The 18,345-nt window shown below is 48.4% G+C and overlaps 1 pseudogene; it reads right to left on the minus strand.

Annotated features, from left to right (window-relative positions):
• The window catches only part of LOC137631268 (uncharacterized), a 29,024-nt pseudogene extending 14,798 nt beyond the window's left edge, over window positions 1-14,226 (minus strand).
• Between the last annotated feature and the right edge of the window lie 4,119 nt (window positions 14,227-18,345).

Below are 18,345 nucleotides of genomic sequence, written 5' to 3' on the forward strand. Positions count from 1 at the left end.
TAACAAACTACCCTTTAATGTGCAGAACACTTAATGCATGTACTACAGTACCCTAAACTAAAACAGGCACAAATATTAAAGGCTATTTTATTTCATGCGTTTCCTAAACACGCTAAAAAGCATGATAAAAAATGGCAACCAATATTTTGTTTGCATTTATCTCTGATCATAATGAAGAAACAAACTGGAGGTAGAGCTTTGCTTATTACCCAGACATATTTCCCATACTTTTCCCTTAGAACTACATCACATCATCTTACTTTAGATATATATATATATATATATATATATATATATATATACGTATATATATATATATATATATATATATATATATATATATATATATATATATATGTGTGTGTGTGTGTGTGTGTATATATATATATATATTTATATGTATACACATATACATACCTACATATATACATACATACATATATACATAAATACATGCATACATATATATATATTACTGTATATATATGGGTTATGGAAAAAATCCGCGAAGTGGTGAATCCGCGATGGTCGAACCGCGAAGTAGCGAGGGTTCACTGTATCTACAAATTTGTCATTTGTTCCGTAACTGAAATACAACCCACGCTATTTAATATGGGTGACTCACCCCTTAGGAAGGGTGGTAAGTCCTGGCCATTACTGACTTTGGCTTTTGCCCGGGGACTCAATATTTGAGTGTGTAAGTACTCAGTAATAAGGAGTCCCTGCACCTCGCTAGCGTCTTGCTGTGCAAGTGCTGCGGCCTACATAAGCTGTGTGTGAAGGTATGCAGTGTGACACGTCCTAGGAAGTTGACCTGGAGTTCTTTAGATGGAACTCAAGGCTAGGACTTTCCCAATACCACCTCGTCAGGGTATGGGGACATGACAGTATTAACTTAATACTAGGAACACAAGGAAGCATGGTTTACCTGCAGTGGTTTGAGGTCAGCTATGCAGAGAACCCAGGATGCTGCTTTCCCCAAGAGAGGGGAGGATGAAGAAAAGAATAAGGGCCAGACAAACCTTTTCATTTATACAGACTAAGACCGGGTAACAATGCCCTCAACCTTCTGCTACTTGTCCATTAAGGAGCCTGAGGTTTAGACCAGCTGTATCGAGTCTCCTGTGTGTCACGTCTTGCAGGTAGTGGGCTGTGAAGGTCGTCTAACGCTTCCACACCCCAGCTTGCAGGACCTGCATCACTGAATAGTTCTTCTTGAAGGCCAGGGACGTAGCTACGCCCCTGACATCATGTGCTCTAGGGTGGCGTGATGGAGGAGGGTCAGGATTCAAGGATAGATGTATTACCTTGCGAGTCCAGGCCGAGATGGTATTCTTGGTGACCCTCCTCTTCGTCTTCCCAGTGCTCACAAACAAAGCTTGCACCTGGGGACGAACTGCAGCCGTTCTCTTAAAATAAAGCCTCAGACTCCTTACTGGGTACAGTAGGAGATGGTCTGGGTCATCTGTTACAGAACGAAGACTCGAAACCTGGAAAGAGTCGAACCGAGGGTCCGGCACTCCTGGATTCTGAGTCTTGGCAAAAAACTCAGGGACGAACCTGAACGTTATCTCCCCCCATCCCCTTGAATGGGCGACTTCGTAGGAGAGACCATGAAGTTCGTTGACTTGCTTGGCCGAGGCCAAAGCTAGCAGGAACACCGTTTTCCAAGTAAGGTGGCGATCTGAAGCCTGGCGTAATGGTTCGAAGGGAGATCTCTTAAGAGACCTGAGAACTCGAACCACGTTCCATAGAGGAGGTCTCACTTCCGACAGAGGGCAGGTAAGTTCATAACTCCGTATGAGTAGGGAAAGTTCCAGCGAGGAAGAAATGTGCACTCCTTTGAGCCTGAAGAGACTTAAGGCTGAGAGATAGCCTTTCACTGCCGAGACTGAAAGGCGCATTTCCTCCCGCAAATTCACGAAGAACTCCGCTATTGCTGGAATAGTGGCATCGAGTGGAGAGATACCCCTTCCACGACACCAACCACAGAAGACTTGCCACTTCCCCTGGTACACCCCTGTGGATGACCTACGCAAGTGTCCAGACATCCTGTTCGCAACTTGTACGAAAATCCTCTCTCAGTGAGGAGATGCTGGATAGTCTCCAGGCGTGAAGTCGAAGCGAAGCTACGGCTTTGTGAAAGATGTTGGCATGTGGTTGTTTGAGTAGCTCATGTCGTGGAGGGAGTTCCCTCGGGAGCTCCGTTAGGAGTTGCAGAAGGTCCGGAAACCATTCTGCGTGATGCCATAGCGGAGCTATTAGGGTCATCGAGAGATTGACCGATATTCTGGTCTCGTTGAGTACCCTCCTCATCAGACAGAACGGGGGAAAGGCGTACAAATCGATGCTGTCCCACCGTTGTTGGAAGGCATCTTGTCAGAGAGCCTTGGGATCCGGGACTGGGGAGCAGTATAGCGGAAGTTTGAAGTTCAGCGCTGTTGCAAACATATCCACAGTCGGGGAACCCCACAAAGTCAGGACTTTGTTGGCTACTTGACGATCCAAAGACCACTCAGTACTCACTATCTGCGTCACTCTGCTCAGACTGTCGGTGAGCACATTGCTTTTGCCTGGAATGAAGCGAGCCGAAAGTGCGATCGAGTGGACTTCGGTCCATCTCAGTATCTCTACTGCGAGATGGGATAGCTGTTCTGAAAAGGTACCTCCCTGCTTGTTGATATAAGCCACTACTGTGGTGTTGTTGCTCATCACCACCACAGAGTGGCCCGCCAGGTATTGTTGGAACTGTTGAAGGGCCAGGAATACGGCCTTCATCTCTAGCAGGTTTATGTGGAGGTACTTTTCTGATTCTGACCACAGGCCTGAGGTCCTGTGGATCAGAACGTGAGCCCCCCACCCTTTCTTTGAGGCGTCCGAAAACAGCATCAAATCCGGGGGGAGGACGAGAAGGTCCACTCCCTTTCGTAGGTTCTCGTCTGCCACCCACCACTGAAGGTCCGTCTGTTCTGCAGAACCCATGGGGATCATAGTATCTGAGGAATCGTGACCTTGATTCCACCGGGACTTGAGTCGCCACTGGAGAGATCTCATTCTGAGGCGACCATTTGGAACTAGAAGGGCCAGGGATGAGAGGTGACCGAGGAGACGTAACCACAATTGGGCTGGAAGTTCTTCTCGTCTGAGGAAAGGCCTTGCGACCTTCCTCAGCCTTGCTATCCTGTCGTCTGATGGGAAGGCTTTGTGGAGATTGGTGTCTATGATCATGCCTAGGTATACCAGTTTCTGAGTGGGCAGCAGAGAGGACTTCTTGAGATTTACCATGATCCCTAGATCTTGGCAAAGTCCCAGAAGTTTGTCTCGGTGACGAAGAAGGGTTGCCTTCGAGTCTGCTAGGATCACCCAGTCGTCCAGGTAACGGAGGAGACGGATACCGATCCTGTGAGCCCATGAAGATATTAGGGTGAACACTCTGGTGAACACTTGCAGTATTGTGGAGAGACCGAAACACAGCACCTTGAACTGGTAGATCTTGTTGTCTAGGCTGAAACTTAAGTACTTCCTTGAAGACGGATGGACTGGGATCTGGAAGTACGCGTCCTTCAGGTCCAGTGTGCACATGAAGTCTTGCGGTCTCACTGCAAGTCTGACCGTGTCTGCTGTCTCCATGCTGAACGGGGTCTGTTTGACGAACCTGTTCAGGGCTGAGAGGTCGATGACTGGTCTCCAATCTCCAGACGCCTTCTTTACAAGAAAGAGTCGACTGAAGAAGCCTGGGGACCCGTCGACAACCTCTTGGAGAGCGTCCTTCTTCAACATGGTCTCGACTTCTGCCCGAAGGGCTTGCCCCTTTGCCGATCCCATGGCAAGGGAGCTCAGCGACACTGGATCCACTGTCAGGGGAGGTAGAGATGTCGTGAACAGGATGCGATATCCCTGACTGATTACTGAAATTGTCCAGGAATCGGCCCCGAGTTGCTGCCACCTTGTCGCGTAACTTTGTAGGCATCCCCCCACTGGTGGACATGCAGGGGGACTGCCAATCCTAGCGTTTGCGGCCTCGGCCGCTCCCTCTAGGATTCTTTTCTTCCCTAAAGGACTTTTTGCCCTTATTGTCCTTGACAGGAAAGGGCTTAGACACTTTTGTCTTTGCTGTAGCTGCCTTCTTCGTACTCTTGACAGGATGTGGTTGCTGGGTAGCTGGAGGTTTGTAGGGCCTCGATGTTAGGGCCCTATGGAGAAGGGAATCCTGGTTGGACTTCCTCCACCTCTCAGCAGCCTGCTCCACGTCTTTAGGCTCAAACAAATTCTTACCGAGGACGGAAGAATGTCGAGCTTGCAAACGTCAGTACTGGGGACCTTTTGATGGAATCTCTCAGCCACTGCGTCCCGTCATTTCAAGATAGTGTTAGCCCACAAGCTCGAGTCTTGGTGGGCTAGAAAATGACAAATTTCGTAGATAATTTGTATTTTTCCTACCATACAAACCTTAGCTATTTACATGGGGTATTATTTTGGCGGAGCTGAAATGACGAGCCATTAAATTTTAACGAGGGTTAACTACCCCCTCGCTAGTTAGCGGGTTGTAGGGAAGGGGTAGCTAGCTACCCCTCCCCCCCCTCACACACTGTGAATAGCTCAATTCACTTAAAGGTAGGACTTGACTTGGGGGTCAGGGCTGGCGGGTAACATTTGCGTAAATAGCTAAGGTTTGTATGGTAGGAAAAAAGGGATTTTGATGAAGGAAAAATCTATTTCTGGGTCGATCTGTGACGGCCGGTGAAAAGGGTCCTTCTTTACACTTTTCTAAATACAAATTATCTACGAAATTTGTCATTTGTTCCGTAACCTAATACAAACCACGCTATTTACATGGGGTGACTTACCCTTAGGAAGGGCGGAAAGTCCCCAGCCTTCTGGCTTTGGCTTTACCCGGGGACTCCAATTCCGAGTTGTAGAACTCAAGGAACGGGAGTCCCTAACCCTCGCACGTTGTCATGTTTGACCATCGTGTGGCCTACTATTATGTGTGTGAAGGAGAATAACGTGACTCGTCCTAGGAAGTTGACTTGGAGTTCTTTATGTGGAACTCTAGGCTAGGACGTTCCCAATACCACCTCGTCAGGGTACGGGGGACGCGACAGTATTAAGGCTAATACTAGGAGCACAAGGAAGCATGGTTTACCTGCAGAGGTTGAGGTCAGCTGCGCAAAGACCTGGATGCTGCTATCCCCAAGAGAGGGGAGAATGAAGAAAGAGTAAGGGCCAGACATACTCTTTCATTCACGCAGACTAAAACCGGGTAATAATGCCCTCAACCTTCTGCTACTTGTCCAATAAGGAGCCTGAGGTTAGACCAGCTGTTGTGCAGCCACCACAGGAACGATAGAAAACGTATCGAGGTTCCTGTGGGTCACGTCCTGCAGGTAGTGGGCTGTGAACGTCGTCTGACGTTTCCAAACCCCAGCTTGTAGAACCTGCGTCACAGAGAAGTTTCTCTTGAAGGCCAGGGAAGTAGCAACACCCCTGACGTCGGGAGCTCTGGGACGACGTGACGGAGGAGAGTCGGGATTCAAGGTGCTGCTTATCACCTTGCGAATCCATGAAGAGATGGAGTTCTTGGAGACCCTCCTCTTTATCCTCCCTGTGCTCACAAACAAAGCTTGCACATGAGGACGGGCTGCAGCTGTTCTTTTGAGGTAGCGCCTCAGACTCCTGACTGGGCACAGTAACAGATGGTCTGGGTCACTTGTTACAGAACGTAGACTCGTTACCTTGAAGGAGTCGAATCTTGGATCCGACACCCCAGGGTTTTGAGTCTTAGCAATGAACTCAGGGACGAACTTGAACGTTACCTCCCCCCATCCCCTTGAATGGGCAATGTCGTAGGAGAGACCATGAAGTTCACTTACTCGTTTGGCCGAGGCCAACGCGAGTAGGAACACCGTCTTCCACGTTAGGTGGCGATCAAACGCCTGGCGTAATGGTTCAAAGGGAGCTCTTTTCAGAGCCCTGAGCACTTGAACCACGTTCCAAGGAGGGGGTCTGACTTCCGACTGGGGGCAAGTAAGCTCGTAGTTGCGTATGAGTAGAGAAAGTTCCAACGAAGAGGAAATATCCACTCCTTTCAGCCTGAAGGCTAAGCTTAAGGCTGAGCGATAGCCTTTCACCGCCGAGACCGAAAGGCGCATTTCCTCCCGAAGATATACAAGGAACTTCGTTATTGTTGGAATAGTGGCATCGAGCGGAGAGATACCCCTTCCACGACACCAACCACAAAAGACTTTCCACTTCGCCTGGTAGACGCTGGCAGAGGATTCTCGCAGGTGTCGAGACATCCTGTCCGCAACCTGTTGAGAAAATCCTCTCTCCGTGAGGAGTCGCTGGATAGTCTCCAGGCGTGAAGTCGAAGCGAAGCTACGGCCTTGTGGAAGATGTTGCAATGTGGTTGTCTGAGTAGCTCGTGACGTGGAGGGAGTTCTCTTGGGGGTTCCGTTAGGAGTTGCAGAAGGTCCGGGAACCATTCCGCATGATGCCATAGCGGAGCTATGAGAGTCATGGAGAGGTTGACCGATAGGTTGGCCTTGTTGAGCACCCTTCTCATCAGACAAAAAGATGGGAAGGCATAAACGTCCATGTTGTCCCACCTGTGTTGAAATGCATCCTGCCAGAGAGCCTTGGGGTCCGGGACTGGAGAGCAGTAAAGGGGCAGACTGAAATTCAAAGCTGTCGCAAACAGGTCTACAGTCGGGGAACCCCACAAAGTCAGGACTTTGTTGGCTATCTGAGGATCCAAAGACCACTCGGTACTCACTATCTGCGTCGCCCTGCTGAGGCTGTCGGCGAGGACATTCCTCTTGCCAGGAATGAAGCGAGCTGACAGTGAGATCGAGCGGGTTTCGGACCATCTCAGAATCTCTACTGCAAGATGGGATAGCTGTTGCGAGAAGGTACCTCCCTGCTTGTTGATATAAGCCACTACTGTGGTGTTATCGCTCATCACCACCACGGAGTGGCCCGCCAGGGTTTGTTGAAACTGTTGAAGAGCCAGAAAAACGGCCTTCAATTCTAGCAGGTTGATGTGGAGGCACCTTTCCGATTCTGACCAAAGGCCTGAGGCTCTTTGGTTCAGAATGTGGGCCCCCCACCCTTGATTTGACGCGTCCGTAAACAGAGTCAAATCTGGGGGGAGGACGAGAAGATCTGCTCCCTTCCGTAGGTTCTCATCGTCCAGCCACCACCGAAGATCCGCCCGTTCCGAAGGTCCTATGGGAACTAGGAAGTCTGGGGAATCGTTTCCCTGATTCCATCGTGACTTCAGCCGCCACTGAAGGGATCTCATCCTGAGGCGGCCGTTTGGAACAAGACGAACCAAAGATGATAGATGGCCTAAAAGTTATTTAGTCTTCATAGCTAGGAATTACTTATATCGTGTTTTAGCGCTCATCTACTCAGTCGTCGTTCGACCCCATACTAGATCGCTAGCTTAGCCCCTAGGCTGGATAGCCTAGTGCTTGTGTCATGCATGATATATACCAGTGTTCCTAGGTTAAGTTATGAAGATTGTGGCATTATTAACCATACTGTTAACTGTGATGTAAGTGTTTTCGCCTTCGGGGACCATATAGGGGACCGGGTTGATTGCGTATCTTTCCACCCTAACCTAAATGTAGGAACCCCTATATGCTCCCTAATCCCCTGTCTGCGGGCATTCCCTCTGTGTGGCCATGCTTTCCCTTCTATATAGGGGAATCTTGTCTACAAACAGAGTATTTATCGCTTCTCTGTCTACCCTAAGGGAATGATCCCCCCTTAGGGTTGTGACCGAGAAATAAGGAACGGCTCTGCCCTTCCTCAGTTGCACCTGTTTGGGTTACTCCTCCCTCCCTGCAACTTGCGATGTGTCTTTCAGCTTACCTAGCCTAGGAGTTAACCCTCCTTCTCTAGGTTAAGCTCTAGGGGTTGATTCTGTACTTTTATAGTTTGAGACGGTACTCCTGTACCAATCTCATTCTGGTTACCTAACCTAGGTTAGGGAGCGTTCTCCCTCTCCTTGGTGGCCGTTCTTGTACAGAGCCTCCCCTATGAAAGACTCCTCATCTTCTCCCTCCCCACCTATCCCTTTGGTGTAGGCTTGCCTATACACATCTGTCCTTAGTCCTACAACTCCTCCCTTGGGTGGAGTGGTAGGGCTAACTTGTTCTCCTGCTGAGCTGGCCGCTCTGGTACACATACCCTTCATAGCGTTCTATGGGGGTAGTCGCCGGCAGCGGTCCGGCCGGCGGGGTTTTCCCCCTCTTGAGTGCCCTCTAACCCTCCCTTGGGTTACCCCAGGCACCCGGCCGACTGCCGGCCCCCTGCCGCCGGATGCTATGAGTATCTACTCTTATCATGAGTGCACTCTCTCCGGAGGGATGACGGAGGGGTATGTGGTCTTACCCCTCCCATCCCTCCTTACCTTTCTCTCCGTCTATCCTGGTGCCGGTCCCTTGCCGCCTCCACCGCCGGCGATACCGCCTTACCTCTAGTGACATTCTTTCATAAGATGCCCTCCCTCCTCTAAGACGTCAGCCTTCCGTGTGCCGGAGGCTGCCGTCTTCCGTCGGCATACAGCCGACGTCCCACCAACCATTTTACCTAGTAACAGCTGGCTGACCCTTCGTGCCGGCCACCTGCGTGCCGGCATTGATTGCCGGCGGTCTAGGTATACAACCATATGCTTATCTGTCTTATGAATTGATTCAAGCTCACCAGGCCGTCAGCCGTCAGCTGCCGGAGCCGCCGCCTCCTGCCGCTGTGCCTTTGGTCGCCAAGATGGTATTACATTTTAGATACTCAATGTGTCTGTCTTGATGCCTTCCACCCTGCAGGACCGGCCTCCAGCGTGCCGTCGGTCTTCCGGCACCCCCTGGAGACGTTAAGGGACATGCACCCCTTCTCATACCTGCCAACAATATGCCGACAGCCAACATACTGCAGCCAGATGGCTTAGCCACTCCTACATATAGGTATTGCCTTACCCTCGAAATTGTGGCTGTGCTGTCTGATTGCACATTACAATATTCCAGCATACTCTGTGTGTCTTCGCGCAGCCGATTGCCGGAACCTATATCTAATAAGGGGTGTTCTCTACTCCCCTTTTAACCAGGGATCTGAGTGGTCTCAGTCCCTGCTACACCTCGCAGGCAATTTCTGCTAGAGGCTTAGCTTCTACCCACCACGGCTTATCCATATGGATTTCCGTTTTGTGATAAAAGAAATTGCCTACTGATAAGGTTACGGTAACCGACTGGGCGGGATTCACAAGTATGTGTCTATCTACTTCCTTTCCCGCTCTCTACTCTCAGGCATTATAATACCTTATGAACTGTTTTAATGCTTAAAACTTAGATTAAGTTATCTTAATTTTAGAGTAATGTAAGTCATTCTTATGCCTTCCATGTATTCATGATCTCTTTCTTTTACAGGAGGAGTATATGAAGTGCGAAAGCAACTTTTGTGGAGTGAAGCGCCCGGACTTCTACGGGCACAAGGCGTGCCGGACCCACGCCCCCTGCGCCGCGAAGAGAGGCAACCTAAAATACTGGGACCCGCAGCACTGTACAGTCTGCAAGAGTCGTTTGGTCGAGGCGTTCGACGATCCTCCTTCAGCGGAGGCAAGGGACAACGCTCGAGAGAAGCTACGCAAGTGGGTGCGTGGCTTACAGAAGAACGCCACCGGACCGTATCTCGCCAGCGAAGATTTGAGGGCCTTGCTATTTCCAAAGGCATCTAAAGACTCTGTGATCCCCAGTGATCAGATACCCACCGTCCAGCTAGTGGTGGAACCTGATATCGTCATGGCCCAGTCCATGCATGAGTGCCACCTGGATTCCGATAACGTGGAACGTATGTCGGAAGTGTCGGAAGAGACGGAGAAGAACCTCATGGGCGAGGAGCTCAACTATGAGGAAGATCAGGTGGTATATCCTGATTCGGAGCCTGAGGTCACTCCCACTCCTACTACCGCAGCGACTCCTGCGCCGTCCGAGGAACCTGTTCCTTCGACTTCCACCACCCCGGACCCTCTTCCATCAGGCACTCAGGAGGTCTTCAAGATGCTTGAAGCCCTCATGAAAAGAAAACTTCGTGAGACCCATGAGCAATTCCGGTTTACCCTAGTGAGTTTTAAACAACCGAAACGGATTTCGGTTAAGGACCTCCCCTCTTGCTCGGATACTAACCCATGGAGATATGCCGAGCATATGCCGATCACAACTGGTAAGATCTTCGTCAGTGAGAAGGTCGGCTCTATCTTGTTGGAAGAAGTGGAATTCTTCCCGAACTTCGAGGCTTATCCGGACTGTTACGTCCGGCTCAGGTCCGAACCAGCCTCAAAGGAAGAGACCGAACCGAAGGAAGTAATCGTGTTCGATCTCGCGAAGGCCCAGGCTATGCTAGCCAGTGCGGTGAAGAGTAGGGGTTTCACCAACTCCAAGATGCCGGCGCTCAGTAAGAAGCACCCAACCTTCGTTGCGCCGAATGCTGCGACCTTCCCCTTTATAGAAAAAGGCCTTCACAGCGGTCTTGAAAGCAGTGGAGGAAGGGAAACCTTGCCCTGTACTGGAGGAGTGCAGACCCTTCTCCCTTACCGTTCCTCCGATGATAGGCACTGGAAAGACGTCCAGTCAACCTTCACGGTGGGAAAGTTAGAGCCTGATGTAGCCGGTCGTCAGTTCAATGAGGACCTCCCAAGGCTAAATGATCACCTCCTTCGTAGGGAACAGGATACGAAGGAGAGGCTTGCCACATCGCTGTCCCTCCAGGTACAGCTTGAACTCATGGCCAGGGACACTAGAGTCCCGGACTTTTACATGGTCCTAGCCAAAACAAATGTGATCAGCTGATCTGAAAGTGCCCTACCGTATCAAAATATGGCGTACATACGTATGGCATATTTTTTTATCATTTCTTAACTTATTAGAAATATCTTCATGATGAATATTACATCAACGCCAATATGTTACAGGAAATCAGTTTCCATACAGTTCGTCTAATCATTAGGTATAATGCGAAATCGTTGTAGCTCTTTCCGTGTGTGTGTGTGTGTGTATGCTCGCTCTCGCAATCGCATACGGGTTACGGGTAGTTCATTTTTAAAGCTTCATACAGTATTGTAGTTCAATATTAAGCCTTTATATTTCATTAGACATTACTGTGTTTAATTGTGGTTTATTAAAGAACGTTTATATTTTATTTTTCAATTTCTTGAGCATATCAATAATCAACAAATACTTTTAATTTACTTTCGGTTGGCATCAGCTGATCTCAAGGTCACGCTGCCGTATTACTATTATGAGCACATACATATAGTGCGAATAACACTGATTTATATAATTTTCTTGACATTCGAAATTTCTTCATAATGCATATTACATCAGCGCCAATATGTTATAGGGTATCACATTTTCCATACAGTTCGTTTATAGACATTATTATTTATAAAAGGAATACTCTCTCTCTCTCTCTCTCTCTCTCTCTCTCTCTCTCTCTCTCTCTCTCTCTCTCTCTCTCTCTCTCTCTCTCTCTGTGCATTTTGTTTTTAATTCAGTTGTATCTTCATATTTTTTTTGAAAGTTATTAAAAAATTCTATATATCTTTATTCGATGTTTCGAATATGGGAATAGTAACGTATCGGAAGGAAATCACTTCCTTTCTTCTTTAGATTGCCCGGAGCTTCTCTCCGGACAGGGGCTTTTTGACGGTGCGTCTAGCCCCAAGGTGGTTTCCCCGGCGGGTAGGTGTGGTGGTTGACGATCAGCGGGGCCTGGAAGTATATTTTTTCTTTTCCCTAGTTAGGGGCGAAAAGAGGTTTTATAGTGGTAAGGGAAAGGCTGTATAGTAAAGAGTCCCAGTGAGTAGGAGAGTCTGGGAGAGGAAAGGAGGGTTTTCAGTGGGAGAAGAAAGAAGCAGTTTTAAGTGTAAGTACTTATTGCTGCTTGCAAAGGTCAATTAGATTTCGCAACATGTTGCGAGCTTGCTCAGCCCAAGGGCCAGCACTGATTAAGCCCCTGGCTGGCCATGGGCGGCGGGCGTCAAGGGATTTTACTTATAGAAATGCCTGCTTTAGGCAGGCAAGGTCAAGAAACCAAGTGTTTAGGCCTGTTTAGGGCCAAAGTGATGAGATTAAGCTCAAAGGTGAAAGATTAAAGAGTTTAGTCCCAGTGAGTTAGAGAGACTGGGAGAGGAGGGAAGGGTTCTCGGTGGGAGGGGAAAGAAGCAGTTTTAGGCATAAGTGCTTTATACTGCTTGCCTGGTGTCACTGGGTATGGCTCTGGCATGCCAGGGGCAGAGTCGAAAGGATTTTTCTTATATGAATACCTGCTTTAAGCAGGCAGGGTCGAGTGACCCAGTGTTTAGGTCCTGTTAAGGGCTAAAGAGTTGAGATGAAGTTTTAAGGGTGAAAGGTTATAGAACTTGGTCCCAGTGAGTTAGAGGGGCTGGGAGAGGAGCGGAGTGATTTGCGTTAGAGGGCAAAAAAGGGCGGAGGAAAGCCTTAACCAAGGAGAGAAGGCTAAGGGTGGTTGAGAGTTGATATCTGCATAGGCTGGGAGAGACTCTTCTTACCTAGGTGGGGGGTAAGATCGCAGAAAACCTGCAAGCGTCTCTATGTTTTTGAGAATGTGGGCAGTCACATGTTCTGCAGTATGTGGCACTCCTTGGCCAAGGTTTTGTCTCAGATTTGTGGTTTCTGGACAGTGGCAGAGGTAATGATCTAGTGGGAGTGCCGGAACAGCTTCGCAGTACTTGCATTGCCTACCCTCAGGGTTGATGATTTCCCATGAGCAGGGGTACCCTAACCTTAGTCTGTGGTAGATTACTGCTAGTTTGCGGGGCGTGTTCTTTGGTAGATCATGTGGTGCCAGGCTGGTAGTGTTGATATACCATTTTGCTGATTTTGACGAGGCAAATAGGGCTTGTCTGATGGAGCTATGTAGTTGTGTTTGACAGTAAGCATTCATTGCTGATTTGAACTGTTCATGCGATGGGTTAAGGGTTATGCTGATAGTGGTGACTTGGAGGGCCTGCTTTGCTAATCGATCGGCTTCTTCATTACCGAGTATACCTATATGACTGGGGATCCAATTTAGTGTGATCTGTCGGTTCTGGAGAGCATGTGTGTGGGCTATCTGTCTGATAGAGGAGATGATGAGTGTGTTTTCTCGGATATCTTGGCTCCTGATTGCTGCCAAAGCTCCTCTGGAGTCAGTATGTATCGTGGTGTTCCCTTGACTGGTGAGTGAATGTGTGAGGGCTTTGAGTATGGCAACTAATTCAGTTTGGAGTGTGGAGGCATTGTTGGAGATCCTCCAGCAGTCCGAGAAATGTGGGGAGTAGACTGCTGCAGCTGCCGCAGGAACCTCCCTGTCTACAGAGCCGTCAGTATAATACACATTGTCAGCGAGCGTGAGGGTGATCGAATCAAGGGCTGCTCTAAAGGCCTGTGCTGGTGGGCATAGCGCCTTGGAGAACGGGAGGGTGGTGTAGTGGTACTTGATTGGGCTGGGAATCCAGGGGGGTTTTTCCAAAAAGTCCGGGTGGAAGGTGTCTCTTTTGAGTGTAGATAGCATTGTCTGAGAGCCGTTGGATCTTAGGGCTGTGATAAGATGGCCAGCATAGGTGTGAGGAGGGGCCAAATCTTCCGAAAGAGAGATTAGGCCTTGAAGTTTGTTATGGAGTGGGCAGTTCCGGTTGGTCTTGAAAGTTTTGAAGATTATAGAGCTGTTCCGTGAGTTTATCCTATCTGTGAGTGGCAGGAGATGGGTTTCGGCTCGAAGCAGTGAGAGCCTTGTCCAAATCGGGGCACCGAGGATGGTCCTCATGGCATTATTTTGAATTACTTCAATGGACTTTTCCTGTGTAGGGCTGAGGGTGGTGAGAACAGGGGCTGCATATTCTACCAAAGAGCGTACAGCCTGAATGTAGAAGAGTCTTAGAATGTGATGTGTTGCACCCTGATTTAGTGACGTGATGCGTCGGAGTGCGTTCAGTCGGCTGTTGGCCTTGTGCTTGAGGAGCGTTATTTCGGGGGTGGGTGATAGCCTGAAGTTGAGGTTAACACCTAAGTAGGTAAAGTTGTTGACCCATTCAATAGGCGTTCCTAGTAGGTTTAGTGGAGGGGGTGGTTGAGAGTGCTTGATAGCCATGGCTTTGGTCTTGTTCGGGTTTATTTTCAGTCCTAAGACCTGGCAGCTTGCTGCAATGGTGTCTAGGGCGATTTGCATTTTACGGTGTTTGTTGTTGACTATGTGTGGGCAGACAACGCAGATATCATCTGCGTAGATGAAGATTTGAATGCCCTCCGGGTAGTCTTCTTTCAATATATTTTCAATGAGTACATTGAATAAGAAGGGGCTTAATATCCCTCCTTGTGGAGTGCCATTTTCGAGTGGTATGTATGGTGACGTGGCTCCCTGGAAAGTAACTCTAGCTACTCTGTTTTGGGTATACAGTATTTCTGCGTCCACGCAAGGAGGTGGCCTCTGACGCCTTTGAGGACTAGTGATGTCAGAATGGCGTCAGAGCTGGCTAGCTCATAGGCCTTCTCAAGATCAAGGAAAACAACTAGTGCACTTTTTCCGTTGACTGTGGCCATGACATCAGCTAGACATTCTTGTGTTCCAATACCTCTCGTGTAGGCATAGAGCCTGTCGTGCAAAGGGCCCACCGCCCACTGAAGCCGCCGGAGGACCATCCGTTCAGCTACCTTACCAGTGCAGCTGAGTAGGGCAATGGGACGATAGGCATTCATTTCCTTAGGCTTTGGTATTGGGTTGGTGTCCTGTTTGTTCCATGGTTCGGGCCTGATATTCTGAGCATGCGTTAGGTTAATTATGTGTAGGTAGATATTTTTGGCAGGTTCACCAAGATGCTTTAGCATCGAATAAGTGATGCCATCGGCACCAGGGGCCGTGTCTCTACATTTAGCTAGGGCAGCCTCAAGTTCGGCCGAAGTGTAGAGCGCATCAGTGCATGACGGTTCATTGCAGGCTGCTCTAACTAGGTCATTTCTTCTAGGCCGAAGTTGTTCCTGCCTGGCCTGGGTAGCTGGGCATAGGTTAGTTGATTTCGATCGATTTGCAAAGGTTTGAGCTATGTTCATTGCCTCTTGATGGGGTTGAGGATGAGTGGGCTTGGTCTGGTGTCTTTTGGATCCTGAGACCTTGTTAAACCAGGCCCAGATGGCTTTGAGAGATGTTTGTTGTGAAATTTTGCTGCACCATTGGAGCCATTTTTCCCTTTTTACTTCGTTGGCAACTTGAACTGCTTCGGCTATGAGCTCCCTCAGTAGAAGGAGTAGCCCATCAGTCCTGTGCCGTCTGAAGAGCTTCCTTGTCCTGTTAATCCGTTTGTTCATTTCTTTTATGCGCGGGCAGTAGTACCACGCGTCCTTATGATTGTGTTGCGGGTTCCTGCCTTTCCTGGGCATGGAGGCATCCGCAGCCAGGGTGATTTGTCTTGTAAACTCCGTAAGGAGGAAGGTGGGGTCCTCAGATGGGTTTTCTGCGAGCTTGAGAGCCCATGTTGTCATGTGCCTCTCGAAGATGTCCCATTGGCCAAAGTCAGGATTCCATCTTGCCGGGGGTGGCGGGATTGGTGGGAGTTTGGGGGTTGGTACCGTGGCGAGGATGGCGAAGTGGTCACTGGCAAGGGACGGGTGTAACATCCAGGAGGCGGTGTCGTGGAGGGCTCTTGGGATGAACATTAAATCTAGGGTGCCACCAGCAATGTGGGTGCTGGCAGGTAGCCTGTTCAGAAGGGCAACGTTGGGGAAATCCTGAAGGAGGGAGTATAGGTGCCTCCCAGTGGGGTTTGTACTTGGAGAGTGTAAAAAGGGGTGGTGAGCATTTAGATCACCTGCTAGGATGGCGTTGGAAGCGGAGATGGAAGCAAAAAGGTTTTCAGCTTCCAGAGACTTTCTTGGGCTTTTATATATGTTGTGTAGGATGAGTGTTGTGTGGGCCAGTCTGATTTCTACACTGAGCAGTTCAGCTTCTCCGCACTGTATTGTCGGTAGCTTTGTGGACTGTATTGTGTCTTTTACTAGTGTGAGTAGTCCCCGTGTTGTGTCCGTGCGAGGAGTTTTGTGTATAGTGTATCCTTTGTAGGAAAAGAGTGAGTTCTCCCTGAGCAATGTCTCCTGTAAGAGGACGACGTCTGGCTTGAGGGTGGCAGTCTGTGATTGGAGGAGTGCATACTTGCTGCTAACTCCTGCGATGTTCCACTGCATAATTTTAAGTCCCTTGCCGGTTTCATATGTGTGTAGGTAAACTTCAGAGTCCGAGCTATCATTGCTGTAAGGATCCATGGTATTGGGTCAGGTCCTTAATCAGGTTTGCTATGATGCGTGTGTAGTCTGGGGAGAGCCCAGGGGCCCCATGAAGGGCTGAATGGAGGTTTATAGTGATTTCTTGCAATTTCTTAATGCAAGAGCAGCAGGGTAAGAGATCGGGGTGGGAAGGAGAGGTTGGGCTGGGTTCCTTAGATAGCCTACTATTGGGTAATCTGTTTGCTGAGTGGTTGGGTATGGGTGAGGTGGTAGCAGAGTGCTGTAACGCAGGAACAGGCTCGGTTGAGCCTAAAAAGCCAGCAGAGTGCTGTACCACAGGGACAGGCTCGGTCGAGCCTGAAGAGCCAGCAGAGTGCTGTACCGCAGGGACAGGCTCGGTCGAGCCTGAAGAGCCGGCGGAGATGCTTGGACGGGAAGAGGTGGAGGTGTCGATATCTGGTTCAGGTGGAGGGACCTGCTGTGAGGATGAGGAGGGGGTGGGGTCCGAGCATGCTGGGGAGAGGGGAGCAGGGCTATGATGGGGAGGCGTGCAAGGAGGTTCGGTGCCAGAGGGGCGGATAGCTGGTTTTGCAGCTTCAGCGTAGGATTGGTGACATAACTGTGGAGGATGGTAGGATTGGGATGGGTGAAGGCGGAAGGAGGGGCGGGAAGGATTGATTTGAGTTCGTGAAGGTGCTGGGGTGCCCCTTCGATTTAGCTCATGGATGAAAGATGGGCAGCGTTTGTTCCAGGCATGATGGCCGGCGGAGCAGTTGGGGCACTTAGCTATGGTTGGCCGATTGTTTTCGTGTTTAGTGATGCAGACTTCAGTTTCGTGTTTCTCCGAGCATACCCCACATCTAGTCTCGTGTTGGCACTGACTCTTGTGGTGCCCAAAACGCTGGCAATTAAAACATCTTGTGGGCGGCGGGATATAGTCTGCAACTCTGTATTTGCCCCAATGATTTAGATCGAGATTTGCCTCTCGCCTTCCGCCAGAAATATGACGTCATCAGACTTTTTTCTTAAATTTACGGTAAGTTGTACTAATCTTATAACTAATGATACAGACCACTAAAACACTTGATATCGTTACTGGGTGTTTCGATGATGGGAATGCTGTAATAAGATTACTCGGTAACAATGAAAGGAAATCATTCGGTTTGTCAGCGCGCTTCCGCCAGATACATGACGTCACAAGTCACGTGACGCACAGTAATCTCTACGAAGAATGACTTGCAAAATATGTAAATTCATTTTCTTTGTTTCTCGCAAGAAGTTAAAAGAAAATACTAACTTAACAAACAAAAGTATTTTATTTTTATAATGTAAAAGGAAATATATTATTTTCAAGAAAATATTTGCCCTAATAGTATATTTTCTTTAGATAAACATCGATCCATTATCAGAGATTAAAAAAAGTAGCGTACAGTCAAATTTACGCTACGTAGTACTCATGACAACCGATACAGACCCTCAAAATACTTTGTATCGTTATTTAATATTTTGATAATGGAAATACTAATATTAATCGTTAGCCTATTGGAAGGAAATCACTGTATTGCCCGGAAGCTTTCCGCCGGTGATGTGACGTCACCAGACATAATATGAACTCGACAGATATTAAAACTTTTCTTAATGTATTTTTAACTGAAAATAAATACTGAATATTAACAATAAAAGAAAATAATAATTTACCAAGATAAAATGTTATTTTTATAATAAAATAAATTTTTGAATATACTTACCCGGTGATTATATAAGCTGCAACTCTGTTGCTCGACAGAAAACTCTACGTTAAAAATCCGCCAGCGATCGCTATGCAGGTAGGGGGTGTACTTCAACAGCGCCATCTGTCGTGCAGGTACTCAGTACTCAATGTAAACAAAGAACTCAATTTTCTCCTCGGTCCACTGCGTCTCTATTGGGGAGGAAGGGAGGGTCCTTTAATATATAATCACCGGGTAAGTATATTCAAAAATTTATTTTATTATAAAAATAACATTTTTCAATATTTAACTTAGCCGGTGATTATATAAGCTGATTCACACCCAGGGGGGTGGGTAGAGACCAG

The sequence above is a fragment of the Palaemon carinicauda genome, chromosome 39 (assembly GCF_036898095.1).
Source record: "Palaemon carinicauda isolate YSFRI2023 chromosome 39, ASM3689809v2, whole genome shotgun sequence".
Taxonomy (NCBI): domain Eukaryota; kingdom Metazoa; phylum Arthropoda; class Malacostraca; order Decapoda; family Palaemonidae; genus Palaemon; species Palaemon carinicauda.